General features: G+C 43.1%; 1 protein-coding gene across 1 annotated transcript in view; it reads right to left on the reverse strand.

Moving 5' to 3' along the window:
• Positions 1 to 6,335, reverse strand: part of LOC119651677 — a 53,285-nt gene extending 46,950 nt beyond the window's left edge. The window contains exon 1 of the mRNA XM_038055374.1: positions 6,259 to 6,335. The gene's annotated coding sequence lies outside the window, so the exon portion shown is untranslated. The remainder of the gene's footprint in view (positions 1 to 6,258) is intronic.
• Between the last annotated feature and the right edge of the window lie 12,354 nt (positions 6,336 to 18,689).

Raw genomic sequence — 18,689 nt, forward strand, 5'->3', positions numbered from 1 at the left:
GGTAAAACATAGACGAAATAGGGCTCAAAATGTATGCCCCAAAAAGTGAAACAAGTCTCGTTCTCAGAATCTACCTAACCAGGAAAAAAATTGCGGTGATGCATCTATATGAACTCTTAAGTCTCAAAATGAAATGGCCGATTTGCCAATCAAGTGAAATTAGGTGCGATTTTGCTGTATCAAACTACCACCAGTTGGCGCTGTTGGTGTCGGATAATGAAGTATAAATACTCCTACATTTAATCAATGAGTCATTTCAGTTTTGACCTTCGTTGTGATAACAGTGAATAAAAAGGAAAAAAGGATGGAAAAGAACCAAAAACGTATACTTTTTCTGTATGAGTTCAAACTCGGTCATAAAGTAGCGGAGGCGACCAGGAACATTAACAGCGCATTTGGAGCTGATACGGTAAGCGAACGAACCACACGGTCAGGCGACGTAAACCTTCCAAGTGAGTCACGTGGACATCCAGGACCATCGATTGACAACGACGAGCTGCGTTTGCTAGTCGGATCCGGCAAACGTCAGTCTGGGAGAGACATTGCAGACAAACTGGCCGTACACTATTCGACAGGTTCCCGGGACTTGCAACAACTTGGAAAGGTGGAAAAGCTCGACAAATGGGTTGCGCATGCCCTTACGGAGCAAAACATAGCGCTTCGAATGGAAATTTGCAGTTCTTTACTCCCCGCAACAGAAGCGATCCCTTTTTGCACAGAATGGTGACATGTGATGAAAAGTGGATATTATACGACAATCGTCGCCAATCAGCACAATGGCTAGATGCGGATGAGCCACCGAAGCATATGCCGAAACGGAGCCTCCATCCGAAGAATGTAATGGTGACTGTTTGGTGGTCTAGAGCTGTAATTATCCACTATTCTTTTTTGGCACTTGGAGGAACGATAAATGCACAGAAATACTGTGCCCAACTTGAGGAAATGCACCAAAAATTGAGTATTCAACGGCCGAGACAACAGAGATGGTGTGATACTCCTTCACGAGAATGCACGCCCTCATGTATCCAGAACAACTGCCAAAAAGTTGAACGAATTGCAGTATGAGACTCTGCCTCATCCACGATATTCACCGGACCTTTCACCAACCGACTACCACTTTTTTAACCATTTGGATCATTTTTTGGCGGAAAAACAATTTAGGAGCGAAGAGGCTGTCAAAATTGCCTTCGAAGAATTTATCAACACCCGACAGTTGGACTTCTACGAAACTGGTATACATGCTCTTGAATCTCGCTGGGAGAAGTGTTTTGAATCGACTGGCACCTATTTTGACTCAATAAATAATTTTTTGTAAACTTTACAGTCGTTTTAAATTTTAGTACCAAAACGGCCATTTCATTTGCAACAACCTAATAATATAAGTATACTACCATGTTTTAGAAATTTAGGGGGTAAGCCCTCTTAAATTCATCCCAAAAGTACGAAATACAATCCAGAAGTACAGGCATCAGCGGAGGCAATAATATAGGACATAATTTTAAAAAGTGTGAACGCAATCCAACTTTTATTAACAAAGTTATAGAAAGTCAGAGTATGTTGTGAAAATCATAAAATTAAATGCAATTAAGAAAGCGCATACATCCGACTTAAATTCAAATTTTATGAATGGAAGCGACGGTACCAGTGCAAGTGGCATCAATTATTAGCACCTACATCTCAAATAGTGCCTTCCGCAGTTCACAAAACGAATTCGTTTAAATTATTTACATTCAAAAGTAACTATCGAAAAAGAAAAGCACCGCCAAATTGCAAATGACGTAATCTGTCATCAGAACGAACCTTGCTGAAGTGGAGTAAACTTGCCTACCTAAAATTTTCATTGTACTTTGAAGCTGCGTGCAGATCGGAGCTTGCCTCCCGTGTGCTCTACGCACACATCTTAATTATGTTTCCCGCTTAAAGTGCAAATGCTTGAAAATGTGATCTAAAGCATTTATCAATGCGGTAATTGGCAATGTTTGTTTATTTAGGATGGACACAGTATTTATGTTCATCATCATCATCAACGGCGCAACAACCGATATCCGGTCTAGACCTGCCTTAATAAGGAACTCCAGACATCCCGGTTTTGCGCCGAGGTCCACCAATTCGATATCCCTAAAAGCTGTCTGGCGTCCTGACCTACGCCATCGCTCCATCTTAAGCAGGGTCTGCCTCGTCTTCTTTTTCTACCATACATATTGCCCTTATAGACTTTCCGGGTGAGATCATCCTCATCCATACGGATTAAGTAACCCGCCCACCGTAACCTATTGAGCCGGATTTTATCCACAACGGGACGGTGATGGTATCGCTCATAAATTTCGTCATTGTGTAGCCTACGGAATCGTCCATCCTCATGTAGGGGGCCAAAAATTCTTCGGAGGATTCTTCTCTCGAACGCGGCCAAGAGTTCGCAATTTTTCTTGCTAAGAACCCAAGTTTCTGAGGAATACATGAGGACTGGCAAGATCATAGTCTTGTACAGTAAGAGCTTTGACCCTATGGTGAGACGTTTCGAGCGGAACAGTCTTTGTAAGCTGAAATAGGCTCTGTTGGCTGACAACAACCGTGCGCGGATTTCATCATCGTAGTTGTTATCGGTTGTGAATTTCGACCCTAGATGGGAGAAATTGTCAACGGTCTCAAAGTTGTATTCTCCTATCCTTATTTTTCTTCGTGTTTGTGTTTGACCAGTGCGGTTTGATGTTGTTGATTGATTCGTCTTCGGTGCTGACGTTGCCATCATATATTTTGTCTTGCCTTCATTGATGTGCAGCCCAAGATCTCGCGCCGCCTGCTCGATCTGGATGAAGGCAGTTTGTACGTCTCGGGTGGTTCTTCCCATGATGTCGATATTGTCAGCATAGACCAGTAGTTGAGTGCACTTAAAGAGGATCCTACCCCGTCGCATTTACCTCAGCATCACGGATCACTTTCTCCAGGGCCAGGTTAAAGAGGACGCATGATAGCGCATCCCCATGTCGTAGACCGTTGTTGATGTCGAATGGTCTTGAGAGTGATCCTGCTGCTTTTATCTGGCCTCGCACATTGGTCAGGGTCAGCGTTGTCAGTCTTATTAATTTCGTCGGGATACCGAATTCTCTCATGGCCGTGTACAGTTTTACCCTGGCTATGCTATCATAGGCGGCTTTAAAGTCGATGAACAGATGGTGTTCATGTTGTCCATATTCCAACAGTTTTTCCATCGCTTGCCGCACAGAGAAAATCTGATCTGTTGCTGATTTGCCTGGAGTGAAGCCTCTTTGGTATGGGCCAATGATGTTCTGGGCATATGGGGCTATCCGGCCTAGTAAGATAGTGGAGAATATCATATAGATGGTACTCAGGAACGTGATACCTCTATAATTGCTGCACTGTGTGATATCTCCCTTTTTATGTGTGAGACAGATAATGCCTCGTTGCCAATCGTCAGGCATTGATTCGCTGTCCCATACCTTGAGCACAAGTTGATGAACCACTTGATGTAACTGGTCGCCTCCATATTTAACCAATTCGGCTGTAATTCCATCGGCTCCTGGCGACTTATGATTTTTGAGCCGATGAATTGCACGGACTGTTTCTCCTATACTTGGTGGTGGCAGTATTTGTCCGTCGTCTTCAGTTGGCGGGTCCTCCAACTCGCCGATGCTCTGGTTGTTGCCCATTCTGTCGGAAATCAGGTTTCCCTCTTTGTCTCGGCAGGATGAGCATCGAGGTGTATAAGATTTCATCCTGCTGACTTGTTGGTAAAACTTCCGCGCCTGGTGCGGTTGCTCCCTGTACTTTTCTAGTTCATAGACTTGTTGATTCTCGCAGGCTTCCTTTTTCCGTCTGTGAAGTCGCTTCTCCACTCGACGGAGTTCGTGATAAGTCTCTGCGCGTGCCCGCGTTCGTTGAGAATGCAACATTACTCGGTATGCGACATTCTTCCGTTCCGTTGCTAGCTTACATTCATCGTCAAACCAGCCGTTCCGACTCCTTTTGCGGCTGGGGCCAAGTATGTTTGTGGCTGTATCCATGATAACGTTCTTCAGGTGATTGTGAAGATCATTTGTTGATGCTTCATCTCCAGGTCCTCTGTTGACTGCGGTTATTGCGGCATCCATTTCCCTCTTATATGTGTCGCGGAGGGTTGTGTTGTGGATGGCTTCAGTGTTCACTCTCACCTGATTGTCAGAGGGGATTCTAGGTGGTATTGTTATTCGAGCTCGGAGCACCATGCCAACGAGATAGTGATCCGAGTCTATATTGGCCAACCTATATGTTCTGACATTCATCAAGGCTGAGAGGTAGCGGCGTTCGATCAACAGGTGGTCAATTTGGTTGAAAGTGGTCCCGTCTGGAGAGGCCCACGTATGTTTGTGGACCGGTTTCCGCGCAAACCAGGTACTTCCAACAACCATTTCGTGTGACCTTGCTAATTGAATAGTCCGCAGTCCGTTATCATTTGTTTTTTCGTGTAAGCTATGGGAGCCAGCGTATCGCCTGAATACGGGCTCCTTCCCTACTTGGCTGTTAAAATCCCCAAGTATGATTTTGATATCATATTTGGGACAGGCTTCGAGGGTGCGTTCTACTGCCTCGTAGAAGGTATCCTTCTCCGACTCTGCAGTCTCCTCTGTAGGGGCGTGAACGTTTATGAGGCTTATATTTCTAAACTTGCCTCGCAGGCACAGAGTGCATAGCCGTTCGCTTATGTTTTCAAAGCCGATAACAGCAGGTTTCATTTTTTGGCTGACTAAGAAACCTACTCCGAGCACATGGTTTACTGGATGACCGCTATAATATATGGTGTAGTGGCTCTTCTCCAGGAAACCGGTCCCTGTCCATCGCATCTCTTGCAACGTTGTTATATCAGCCCTATATTGGGACAGGATATCGGCTAACTGCTGGTCAGCTTCATCTCTGTACAGGAAGCGCACGTTCCATGAGAAAATGCGCAAATCTTTATTCCGTGTTCGTTGCGGGGTCCGTCGTTTTAAAATCCGTCCTGTCCGAGGCTCCTGTTGTGGCTTCGTAACAAGTTGTTTTCCGTGTAGGGTTGTCAGCGCTACCCAACCCCCAACCTGGAGGACCAGTTGGTACAATTTGTCCCGTTTTTAGGCGCGGGAGACTCGCCTTTATCCTTCTCCGTCTGCAGCTTTTCGTTAAGAAAGAGCTCCCAGCGGTCACCACGTGGAGGTGGAGATAGGGTTTGGTAGTAGAGCTGTTGGTGTTGGTTCAGCAGGCATTTCCCAGGTTTTATGCTCCATCGTGGGTACCAATCCACGTTTCGCCCTGGGACCTATACTACCCTTTGACCACCACCACTATGTTGTTAATATATATATACACATGTGTATCTTTGACTAAACATGACAGATTATTTTGTATTCTTAGCTATGTATGAATCGAAAATCATACGTAGAGAGTTTCTCACATACGATGAACAACTTCATATTCGAGGCGCCCAACTTCCGGCGTTCCGACTTGTTTTGGAGTCCTTGGGCGCTACGCCCAATATAGGGATCCATGGACCAAAAAATTGAGAGTAAGATACTTTCCAATTGAACCGGATGCCTCGTTTCCCAAACAAAATGTGTACTGAGTTTTTCAAAGCGTGCGTGCCAGAGAGGCAGCAGTGTAAGCTGATACTGATGCCCACTTAACCCGCCGCTAGTGTCGACAACTCTTTGGAAAAAAGGAGAATAGACTCCCCGTTTTAGAAAATGACTACATGTTTTTCTACGCCAAAATAGTAGCTTCACCTTCCAAATTACCATATCCGTTAAAAAAACCAATTCGGAACGCTCATTTCTTAATTATAATGGTTTAGAAATTGAATTCCCACAAGGACGAACAGAAAAAACGTGATGACGTCATCGAGCGAGCAATTTGAATCTTATCTACGTGAAGGCATCCGATTTAGTGTTTGTTACTTGTTACTTTTGAAGTAATCAATCAGTTTTTAACAGTGAATTGGGAAATTGATGCTGAATGGGCAATCCTTCAAGTTACTTTACGTTTCGCCAGTAATGATAACAATCGATATAGCAAACTCAGACATTTTTACCTGAACGGCAATAAAACGTACGTTTCTAAAAGATTCACAGGCCGTAAAAAATGGATTTGCACTGAGCAGGATTCGAACTTGAGGCACGTTGAATATTCTGGGGTATCTCTTCTCTTGTGACTTGATTTGAATTTTAATGAAAATTCCAACACAATCGTATATTATCAATTAAGATTGGAGTTAAAGTTTAAATAATTACTCATATTGAACTGATCCTCACATTTTAAACCTGACTCCAAAGGAACAGCATTCCGTCAGATGCTGGCGACCCACTCTCCTCTCTCCTTTTGGGACAGCCAAAATCTTTCTGCGGATTTAATGCAGTTATTTGTGTATCAAAGCACAAGCAATATTTCATCGTCCAACTTAGCATTTCACGCGAGAAATTAATATTGACATTTTTATATTTTTATGAGTAACTGTTAGTTGCCGGGCTACTGGGGCTTCTTGGGTCGAGTTGTGACGTCACACAACAAGGCGCGGGCTTTTCACTGTGTTTGAATTTGATTGAAATTTAAGATGCTGATAATTTCAAACAGAGAGTTTTTTTTCCAAAAACTCTATTTGAGAGTTTTGCTAGATTGAGTAGAAGTGATTTCCGTCATTAGTGAAAATAAGACGGCGAGTCGATTCAATAATGACAGAAAATGGTGACAAAGAGAAAGAGTAGCTCCGTTGAGTGTACCACGGGGCTGTGTACTGAATGCCCTGATAACGACTAACGCCCCAGCAACAAAACAGGCATATGGAATTCAATTATAATCTCACCTTATTTCTCCCGACGGATAGAGAAAACCGCCAGAACTTCTATAGATTTAAATTGCAAACTTCACTTCACTGTATTTTTCAACTGTCGGAAATCTGTGGACGAAAGAAGAAATCTACTTGCAAAAGAAGACGTTTGGGATTTCTTATAGTAAAATTTTCCTGCAATTCAGATATTTGTCCGCGGCCATTATAGTGTTTGGTAAAAGAAATCGTGCTCATTCCAAAAATGTTGTGCGTCCAAAATAAAATACCAGATGCATAATGAGTTGCAGTTAATAGAACGAGAAATGCCTGCTTCAAAAATAGCTCCTTATCATAGTGACATTGAAACTAAGATTAACCCTTAGAAGCAATTAGATATTACTTTTTCCGCAATTGTCTTAAATATGACTATTACCGAAGTCTAGATGCGTGCTGACACATATTACTTCTCAAAAAGGTAAGTTTTCATCAAATGGACCAACCTTATCTGCGAATCTCCACTGTATTACGTTATCTCGGTTTACAAACTTTAGATTGTCAAATCATAATAAGATAACATCACCGGTCTTACAGAGTAATATTTAACAGAATGATGACGGTTTGTCCTAATTAGTCGAAAGAATTTATCTTTGTTTAAACTGTCGAATACGAATTCGGATTCCTTTCCTAAAATTCTGCTGCAATTATCGGCTAAGAGCCGTAGTGAAGTGGTCCTTCCACGCCTTCAGCCTCCTAGCTGTGGATAAGCGACTAATAGATTTTCCAATCCCTTACGTTCATCAATCCGCCGCTTACACGACTGCACAGTCAGCCAGATCTTATGATGCCTCTTCGAAATGTGACTGGCGACCTAAGTAGCGGCCGAGAAAACTATATTCTAATGGCGGTCCAATGCTCATCAATATTCTCAGGCGGATTAGTTAAGAGATTTGCAGTCCGATCAGCCAGATAGCTGATTGCTCGAACGTTACCCGTCGATTGAAACCCAACCGAATTTATGGAATAATGGCGAGCGTGAAAGCTGCTTCACTGCACGATATCCAGCATGTAACGCTCAAAATCTAACTCAAATTTAGACACGTAATCTTTCTGCTGAAGTCGATACCATCATCGAGAAGAGTACGTAAATTCTGTCGTTATTACCACATAAGTCCGTTCTTATCTGCAATATAGATAACGTTTTAGTGACAAGAAAGTTTCTAAACGAATGCGAGACAGCTTTCAACGTCAACACGAGAGTATATGGAGGGCTTGACAAAGAGGATTGGTATTCCAGGAAAACGAGTAGCTATTATTATGTGGTGGCACAAAATGTCATGTAACATCGAAGTAAAATCTCAGTGAAATTTGAAGCCCAAAGCAGAGTCCACCAAAAGTGCGTTATATACCCGATTTTATTGCTTCTGGACATTGTGCATGCTACCTTGCCTGGACGATATGGACGATAGGAGAGGAAGGATTTCTAAGTGACCATAACATCTTTCCACTTATTCCCTCCCCGTGTCATGACCCAATTTGGATTTAAAGAAGGAGGCTAGTGGAGTTGGACTGAAGATAAACATCACTAAAACCACAGTTCTCACACTGCCAGGTCATCACACTCTTCATATTTGCGTTAACGGGCAGAATATCGAAGGCGATGTTCATTTTGTATCGGAGGCGTCATTTCTGCCGAACTTGAAATTAGTCGACGTGCTAACAACGCTGAGTCCATCTTCGTAGTTTGACATTACCTCTCTCTGTAGTGCTGTGTGGGAGTATCATATGGAAAGTGGCCACCACTGTTGCTCAAAAATTCTAGTCTTCAGCTCCTATCTTATTCAAATCGATTCACTCCCTATCTTTCCGTCTATCTTTCTGTCAACCACAAGCACTTTGCTCCAAAACAGCTAAACCAATCCGAACTAACTTTATTGAATATATGACACACATACCTGCAAAGGGGGTTGCAAAAAATGTTTTCATAATATGTATGCGATTACGATACGATTAGTACTTCCCGAAACTGATATTCGTTTTGACGTAAACTGTAAAGTGAGCGAGTAAGAAGTCAAAATGTGCTCACTTATGTAAAGTGAGAGAGTGAAAAAAACCTTATTAGCATCGAGTCGGTGTCTGTCTGTCTTTCTTTTCTTTTTCTTTTTCTAAAATTTTATCGATGGAGGTGGAAACCTTACAGAGACACTGCCGCGCCAGGTTGCAGCAGGGGTGGGATTCTCACAAACTAAAACCACCCCACTTTCTCCTTCTTCCTTCCCGCGGAACCGCCGCAAAGCATTACTTCGTGGAATTGACTGCGCTTTAAGCGACCTAGCCTTCTGTTCTTCGTATTCTCCTTGCGCGCTCCACCCTTCCAAGTTCCTCCTGTATTCTTTTGATTGCGGAGTTCACCGCACACAACATTTTTCCGTCCTCTGAGGTGGAGACCCTTAAATTTTTCCGAGGCTTACTACTCATACCGATCATCTTGTTTTCAACGACATTGTATGCATTTTCGTAGTCAGCCTATCGAGGGACCTGTCATCAAAAGAGATCAGGCAGGATTTTGGCATAGTGGAATAATTCGAATTATACAGGGTGCGGCAGCATAACTTCCTTTTTTAAAATGCGCGCCACTCAGTTAGTTGATGTCATAGCGGAGCGCTAGTGGTCTCGTTCAAGAGGGGATACTGTAAAGTTTTCTCCCGACACAGTTCAGCCGCCATAATGCGTCGGAATAGTGAGGAGCGTGCCTTTGCCGTTGAGGTTTACTTTCAAGCGGATGTTCGGTTATTGCAACACAGCGTGCATTTCGAATCGCTTTAATTTAGCCCCGTTGGCTCCCGTCCCAGACCGCAAATCAATTGTTACATGGGTCACTACATTCAGACAAACTGCAAGTGCGACAAAAGGAAGAACTGGAATCCCTCGGCCCGTTAGATCACCTGAGAACATTGAAGCAGTGAGAGCGTCAATGTTGCGATCGCCACGGCGTTCTGCGCGCAAACACGCATCTGCCCTTGGACTATCCGATCGTTCTGTAAGAAGAATTCTTCGTGATGATCTTCATTTTCATCCCTATAAGATGGCGATAGTGCAGGAACTTTCAGAACGTGACTTCAATTCTCGGATGAACGCGTGTGAGCTTCTTCTTTATGTCGTTCCCGAGGGTGCTATTGTTTTTTTTAGCGATGAAGCCCATTTTCATTTGTCAGTTAACAAACAAAACATGCGCTACTGGGCTGACACAAACCCTCGTGAATTGCATCAAAAGCCTTTGCATTCACCCAAAGTCACAGTGTGGTGTGCAATTTCCTCAGCTGGAATTATTGGTCCTTGGTTTTTTGAGGAAAATGAGGTTACAGTGACAGTGAATTCGGACAGGTATGTAAACATGCTACAGAATTTTTTTTCCCACGGCTAGAAAATTTGGATTTGGGGGACACTTGGTTCCAACAAGACGGTGCAACAGCACACACTTCAAGAGCATCGATGGCTGTTTTGAGGGAACACTTTCCAGACCGCCTTATCTCAATTAGAGGCGATTTGGAATGGCCGGAACTGTCCCCTTATGATTTTTTTCTATGGGGTTTTTTGAAATCCCGTGTTTATGTGAACCGTCCAAGAACCCTACAAGATTTGAAGACCAACATCCAAGAAGAAATTGCCAACATAACACCTGCTATGCTAACAAGAGTCATGACAAACGCCAATCAGACAAAGAAATCGGTTTACGCAATGTATGGAGAATGGGGGACTTCACCTAACAGATTTGATCTTCAAAACAATGTAAATAAAGACTTTAGACATGTACCTACATTATAAAAAATAAATAAATATTTTTCGATGCATACAATAGTTTGTATTGAGTTTTGAAACAAGTCGAGAAACCGGAAGCTGGACGCTTCAGGTACGAAAGGTTTTGTGTATTTCTTAGTACGTAGCACGTAATATATGCATATGTCCACTTTCGGGTGATATTGACATTGATAGTCTTCAATTTTCAAAGAAGCAACAACTTCGACGTATTATAAATTTGTTAGTAGTAGTGCGATTTCCATCAAACTTGGTATGATCATGCTCCAGATTATAACCTATACCACTGCAGAATTTAGTGCCGCTAGGATGAATTTAAGGGGGTCTCCAGCCAATTACAAAAAATTATAGTAATATACTATTATTAACTTTCTTTGAACAGATATCGGTATGAAAGGTATTTCGGAGCCAAGGTACCATATAGTGGCAGCTTCCTGATTTTTTTCAGATTTTTCGGTTTAGTAGTTTCTGAGAATGGCCCCCTTAAAGAAATGATCACTTTCAACCCCCCGCACTCCCCATGTTTCCAAGAAATGTCAAAACTAAGACCGGCTACGAAAAGTACTAATCGAGACTTTCCATTTGATACCCCACATGACTATATTTGATGAAAAAAAATTGTACACCCCCCTTTTGCATGTATGGGGACCCCCCTTAAATTCGACGTAAAAGGATGTAACTCACTGTATATGTGAGCGTTCACAGTTCCCACCTTTCTACCAAATTTGGTGTCAGTCGCTATAACCGTCTCCGAGAAAAATGCGTGTGACGGACAGACAGACAGACAGACAGGCAGACAGACAGACAGACGGACAGACAGACAGACAGACGGTAAACCGATTTTAATAAGGTTTTGTGTTTACACAAAACCTTAAAAAGGAAGTTATGCTGCCGCACCCTGTACTTTATTTAGCTCTTTCCCTGATCTCAGCATTTTATTTTTGAGGATAGTTGTCTCAAACCCTCCTCCTTTTCCTGGGCTTTGGACCAGCATACTATGTTAATAGCATGGCGGAGTTTCGTACTTAAGGGTTACTAACTACTTTTCAAACTGTGCTATTTACACAAGACCTTTCCACTCGTCTGGTAAACGTTATTGTTATTATATTTGTTAATTGCCAAAACCGCGAAGATTATCTGGAAATGTTCGAAGTAGCCTTCCGCTACATCCAATCTCAAAATTCAAATACCAAATATATTCAAAATTAGCAAATACCAAATATATTCAACACGTTTCTTTGTAAACATTGTCTTAACACCTACTTAGCAAACAAATCTTGAAAATCAGCAGCTTCTGTAATAATTTATGGTGCATCTGATTAACAGAATCTACGCTATCTTATTTGCTGATTCATAGCAATGAAAACAAGAATCAAGAAAACAAGTAAACAACATGATCGTGTTCCAATGCAAGTATAGTATCAAGCATCGTCTCATTTCCTGTTTTCCGGTTTAAATCATCATCTCTAGTGGCCCACTCGGTAAGCATAACTAAATTCCAGATATAATATCCTGCGAAGCCATTATTCAGCTTTTTCACATCAAATAGCACCTAACCACAGCCATAATTTCTTATAGCATTTGTGGACGATTAAGACGATAAACAACTTTGTTATCTACACATAATTCCATGATTTAGGTTGAATAGTTGTCCGTAAAATCCACGCTCTAAATTTATTACCTGCTTAATGCATGGGTAATGTGTTGTGGCATTTCCTTTTGCCATGCAATAATATCTACCTTCCAACGCAATTATTATTGTCTAATGACTCCTAATTTGAGTAAAGACTCTAACTATTACCCAGCCATTGCTGTGTGCATGACATGTACATTAGATACGTGAAGGTGTATCTAGTGAAATATATCTAAGTCATACAAGCGAAGGGAGCAGCAGCTTATCATAAAGTACACCTGTCGGAAACACAATGATATAGTACAAACGTCTAGCGAATATGATAGCGTTTAAGATGTTCCTATGCGGGAAAAGCAGATCTAGGCGCTGGGATAGATATTCTAACCTATCTTTGCTATATGTGGTGCAGGTGCAATAATCTGAAAATGTTCTAAGCTAACTAGACTGGGCAAAACATGCCAATATTATGCGAAAATACATTTAACTATGTCTGACAGCACAGGTGTCAACTATATCAATATCAACAATTTTGTGAAAAAAAAATATTTAAATCAATCCGCTATCGGCTGCCTGTCTATCTGTCTGAGCCAATAAGAATCCAAATGGGAGGGATAAAACAATAATGCAGCGGAAATAACTGCTCCAATAACGCCAGGCCACCATCTCCAATGACAACCATTTCCAATGGATCTTCTGAAGACAACATAGCTTGCCTTGTTTCCGGTCCATGCACTATTTCAAATATCGTCTAGCACGAACACCTGGAATTTTTGTTTAACGCAATTAAACCGGAAGTAGCGCTTCCAAATCAAAATCGATCTAAAGATTTAAAGGAGAAAAAAATGCTCTTGCATGTTCTTTCCTTATAAGGATATCCTCGCTTATCCTCAAGATCAAGCCCCACAATAGATACTGGTTACCACATAAGAAGAGAGAGCAGTCGAAAACAAAATAAAGATAGCTCCTCACGAAGAAACACAGGACAAACAGAGAACGTGCGCTTCTAGGCACCCGTTTCGATGCTGCCACCAGATGCTGTAACCTGCCTTATTGTGCGAGAGGTTAATAAGCGGAAAATAGGGTGAAAACGCAACAGCCAACGATCCTAACATCGCTCAATACAAATTGAACCATACCGGCTTTTCGGCTTCTAGGCTGTGGCTTATTCGCTACCGAACTTAGGCAACCCCAAGAAGCGGAATATGAATCAAACTACCCACCTGCAAACAAATCGCAAAGAACAGCCCAAATCAACTTGGAACCACATCTCGTATTCTAGTTCTGGTTTGCCCCCTGGTTTGTCACACTTTGAGTTTGAGATTTGAAACGTCCCCAGAAGATCGAAAAGACCGCCTGTGTTATTAGTATGTATAGCTGCGAATATAGAATAACCAACCCCGCCCTAAAGAGACATAAGTAAGGAATGCGGATTAAACACTATCAAAAGTCCTAAGAAATTTATGCGTTGAGCGACCAAGCGCCGTTTAAACTACCCCTTGTTTCCTTATAATAACAACGTTGGAGCGAACAGCCTGATAACGGCATAGAATACAACGACGGGTTAGGAGCATATGAAGGGCACAGTCTTATGAATCATAAAGTATCCCATGTCACCGTTGAATTAATTATGTTCAGGCTTGGTCGAGGTAACTCCCGATTAGACCGTATTTCTCTGAACTCTAATACTCCTAGCCCTTACGAAGGATGAAAAGATGAACCAGAGAGACTTCAGTATTAATGTGGAAGACTTTACACATTCCACTCAAATGCGCTTCCACTCCTCCCAGGACCACGCTTGTACTCCTTCCACTGCTGCTCTACTGTTCTGCGCCAAGTGCTCTTGGGGCGACGTACTCGTCGGCCATTTTGGAAGGGTGCGTTCCACTGCATGGTGTTGCCAGCCAAATACACTCCCTGGCGAAAGGTTTCTCGAGATCAATGAAGACCAGGTGAAGTGAAAACCTAAACTCCACATACGTGTTGATGTGGTCAATTGCCTATTTTCTGTCGGTAAAAGTTTTGTTCCAGGATTATCTATCATTGCGGTGCAGGGTATACGCAGATACGCCTCCAATTTCGAATTCAAAACGGGTGCCCTTCTTTGAAATGTAACCGATCATTCCCTTCTTGCATTCCGCCGGAAAAATCACGCAATTTCGGGATTTCCATTTGAGTGAAAGTAGTAGATTTTCAGGAACTGGATGTGTAGCGATGAATTATTCTGCGGGTGGGACCATCAAGCCAGCGGCTTTACTCCAATTGAATCCATTGTTCACCGGGATGATTTTTCTTCTGTTTGGTAGAGTCGTCCGTATTCGCCAGTTACGACTATTAGTCGTTTCATCCACAAGAAGGGAAACTTCACCGGATGTGATACGGTTAAGAACCGTGGTGAAGTGATCCTTTCACCTCTTCTGCTCATCAAAAGGCCGTCGAAAGATTTGCGACCACATGCAAATTCTTTCGAGATGCGCTATACAATTCTGAACAGCGCTGTGATGCTCCTTAACCGGAACCGTCGGGCACACATTTCACAAACAAATCATAAGCCCATCTGAAGCGAGTGTTTCGGTAGCAATAAAATTTCGAAATTTGCTGCTCGTTAGCCACTTTGATTGCACGTGATGACTTGTACGTGGTCCCATGTGATGCTACGTCCTTTCTGTATAATGTGCCATGCTATCATGGACTTCAGCGTTGCACTCTTCTTCTTCTTTTTCCCAGCTCTTTCTGCTTCTCTCTCGTATTCTCCCCAGCGTATCGAAACCAGTCTTTTCGTTTGTCCTATATAGCTCTACTCGCAATCTAGGCACGTCAGTTTATTTATTCCGTTAGATTCATGGTTTAATTTCTGAATCTGAAGAAGTCTAGCCTACTTTTGTTGTATTTTACAATCTGTTGAACTGACTTTCAGCGAATGCAAACTGATGATTGATGTGATCTTTCTTGAAAATCTTCCTGATATCACTTTCATATTTTTGTGCGGATTCATCATCAAATGTTCCAAATAGAAAATGAGCAACCGATCTAAAGATATTACGTGGTGATCTGCTTGTTCTTAGATCATGTTGATCAAATAATTCGTTTTTCTATTGAATATTCCTAGGTAAGTGGTGGAATTGTGCTGTCAATGCATTACAATATTGATTTACGTGTAGTAACTTTTCTTGCATTGAACAGACCCTCATTAATTTATTGATGCAGGTTGGGAGGTCATAGTACGAGATTATATTCCAGCTTTGTGTATGTTAATTTAATTTGTACAACTTCTTCAAAAAGGATCCCAGGGTTAGTTCTGAAGGGATTAATTTCGACTGGTTCAATAGAGGTATCCCTTGCGCCTTTGACTCTTTGAAACCTAATAGAATTAGAAGAATACAAAACAGTGTTTGCAAGAAATTCGTTCTTCCACGTTTTGTTGGAGGCTCCTAAATACCTCTCTCTGACTGGTTGGAGTTTTTTATTCCGGCTAATAGTAGTTGTGGATCCACAGGCACAATTTCTCCATAAGAATTTGCTTCCGATGTGATTTCGTCATCGTCTATTTTATGAATTGCTGGTGACTGTGCTGCTGCTCGAAGACTAACTATGGGAGTCGCTCTTCGAAAGATGCCACCAGATGTTTTGACGTTCACAACCCCAACCTTGTGATCTTGTCCCTTTATAATGTCTACTACCCTACCTAATTGCTATAGTAAGGGTGGTGGGTTTTCACTTTTGAGTAGATGTAATGTGCTCCCCCTCGGACACCACCTTGTCGTGGTCCGGGTGTCCAAAAATATGAATATGGAAACGATGCATTTAAATTCTCCAAGTGGTAGGAAATCACAGACTTCGAATCCACCCGCGACCATGAGCAATCATGTCGCGGCCGAGGCGCGGATTTTGGAGGCCTCACCACATTCATATTCGCCTACAGATCAATCTGTAGAAGGCAGGCTTTAAGACTCAGTGGAAAGTTTGCACTTAGTGCCTACGGCGAAGTTAGCCAAAAAGGAAAGTACGGAAACTCTCAAATTGGGAGAAACTGGAAATCCGACTACGGCCGGCTCGTCCGCAATACTACAGCCCAAATCTACCCGCAAGCGGAAGAGGAAGGCCCGGCGGAAGGGAACTTCGGCCACTAAGGAGGGGGGACTACAGGCTGAATCCTGCCCGTCAGAACCTTCTTCTTCATCCTTACCGGGAAGAGCGGAAGAACGGGAAGCTGGTGGCGTGGACGCTACTGGTTTAACGCCGATGTGTGGAAATGGATCCAAGCGGTCCGGACACCGTGAACCTGGAAAGGCCCTAAGCCGACGGCAGAAGAGAGCACTGCGAAGGAGGATGAAGCACTTTGGGAATGAGGACATGGACGTGGCTGTACCACTAGGCGCGAAAACGCCCAGAGAAATCAGACGCAAAGAAGCGGAACCTCCAGCGGAAGGTGGGGATAAACTGGAAACCCCGGTAAGATCCACACTGAACGCACCAGACTCTTCTGTCAGCGGTAATGCGCGCAAGAAGCCCCCCGTATGGGGGCTCGCACTGGGGAAGGGACTACAGAGTGAATCCTAACTGCTTGTAACTTCTCCTACACCTTCCAAGGAACAGGCGGAAGTAAGGGAAGCCAGAGACGTGAACGGAACTGACTTGATGCCAATTCGAGTGAGTAAGGTGCTAAGTGGAAAACAGACGAATGCTCTGCGGGATGAGATGAGATCTTTCGTGGATGAGAACATGGGAATTGCGGTACTTCCAAGTACGGCTTTTCTCAGAGAAATCAATCACGAGGGGATCGAGTCTCTGGCGGTACGGTGTGGGGGAAACCCCGTCATACGCGGACTGCCGCATACGCTTCTAACTGTTTTCCATAAGACAATAGACTAAGTTTATGTCGAAAAACATAAAGATAAGTCAGATCAACCTGCAGCATGCCAAAGCTTCCTCCTACCTGTTGGCAGCGAGAATGACAAAGCTACAGGGTTTCCCCTATATCTTTCTGGTGCAAGAACCGTGGGTTCGATTTAACAGAATCTGTAGCATTGGATCAGTAAAGGGGGCTAGGATCTTCTACGACGAAAGATCCATAAGACCGAGAGCTTGCGTCCTGATGTCAAGACGGTTAGAGGCAACTATGCTGGGACAATATTGTTCCCAGGACTTAGCTACGGTCATCATACAATACCAGATAAATGGCGAGAAGGAAAACATCATAGTTGCTTCCGCTTATTTACCCTATGATTCTTTGTATCCTCCACCGACGCAAGAACTTAGGGATCTGGTGGCGTATGCAGAATCAAGTGGTCTCGAACTCTTAATAGGTTGCGATGCGAATGCTCTACATATTTGTTGGGGCAATAGCAAATGCAATCCAAGAGGAAAGAAGCTATTTGATTTCATCACTTCAGCTGTTCTTATAACTGCAAACGTAGGGTGCGCCCCTACGTTCGTGGGACCGAGAAGAAGCGAAGTAATTCACCTAACAATCTGTACCCCAAAATTGTTAGAGTTGATTACACACTGACGAGTACTAGACGAGGTCTCACTGTCAGATCACCGATATCTAGAATTCAATCTGACTATTGCGGGCGAACAGTCTGCAGTACAAAGACGGAACCCTAGGAAAACGGATTGGGCAAAGTTCAATGAACTTCATGGAAATAAAGTACAGTTCCCTAGGCGACTAAGGACCCCTTTGGTGCTGGAAGATGAATTGAAAACTCTGAATTGCACACTTTTAGAGTGCTATGAAGAGGCTTGTTCTATTTCCCGAGGCCAAAGCGGTAAAACGGTTCCTTGGTGGAACCGAGAACTGCAAAAACTCAGGAAATCAACCAGGCGACTTCTAAATCGTGCTTGCAAAAGTAATAAAAACGAAGACTGGTTAAATTTCAGGAACTCACAACGTGAATATAAGAGGCTCGTGAGGTGTTCGAAACGAGACTCCTTTAGAGCGTACTGTGAGGAACTGGAAGGCGAAAGGGAGACTTCAAGGCTGTCAGAGTCCTCAAAAGGGATGAGTCGGCCAAGTTGGATTCTCTTAGAAAACCCGACGGTACTTTCGCGAGCTCCAGACAGGACTCAGTACAGACCCTCCTGGCAGTACACCACCAGGGAGAACGGGTGAGGGAAGTGGTAGCGGGAGAGTTGACGGTTCTTGCAACCCCTTCAACACGCAAGCGTTGCAAGGGGAACTGGAACACTGCGAAAGCGGTTGTCACCCATGAAAAGGTAAGCGCTGCCATACTGTCCTTTGAACATTTCAAAGCACTTGGCATGGATGGCAGCTATCCGACAATGCTAAAGGAGGGCATGGAGCATTTAGAGCGACCTCTAAGAAATATTTTTCGAGGATGTCTTGCTCTGGGCTACGCACCTTCTTCTTGGCAACAGGTTAAGGTAGATTTCATACCGAAACCTGGGAAAGATGACTATTCTAATCCAAAGAACTTCAGACAGATCAGCTTGACTTCA

This window comes from Hermetia illucens, chromosome 3 (genome assembly GCF_905115235.1).
Source record: "Hermetia illucens chromosome 3, iHerIll2.2.curated.20191125, whole genome shotgun sequence".
In the NCBI taxonomy this organism is placed as follows: domain Eukaryota; kingdom Metazoa; phylum Arthropoda; class Insecta; order Diptera; family Stratiomyidae; genus Hermetia; species Hermetia illucens.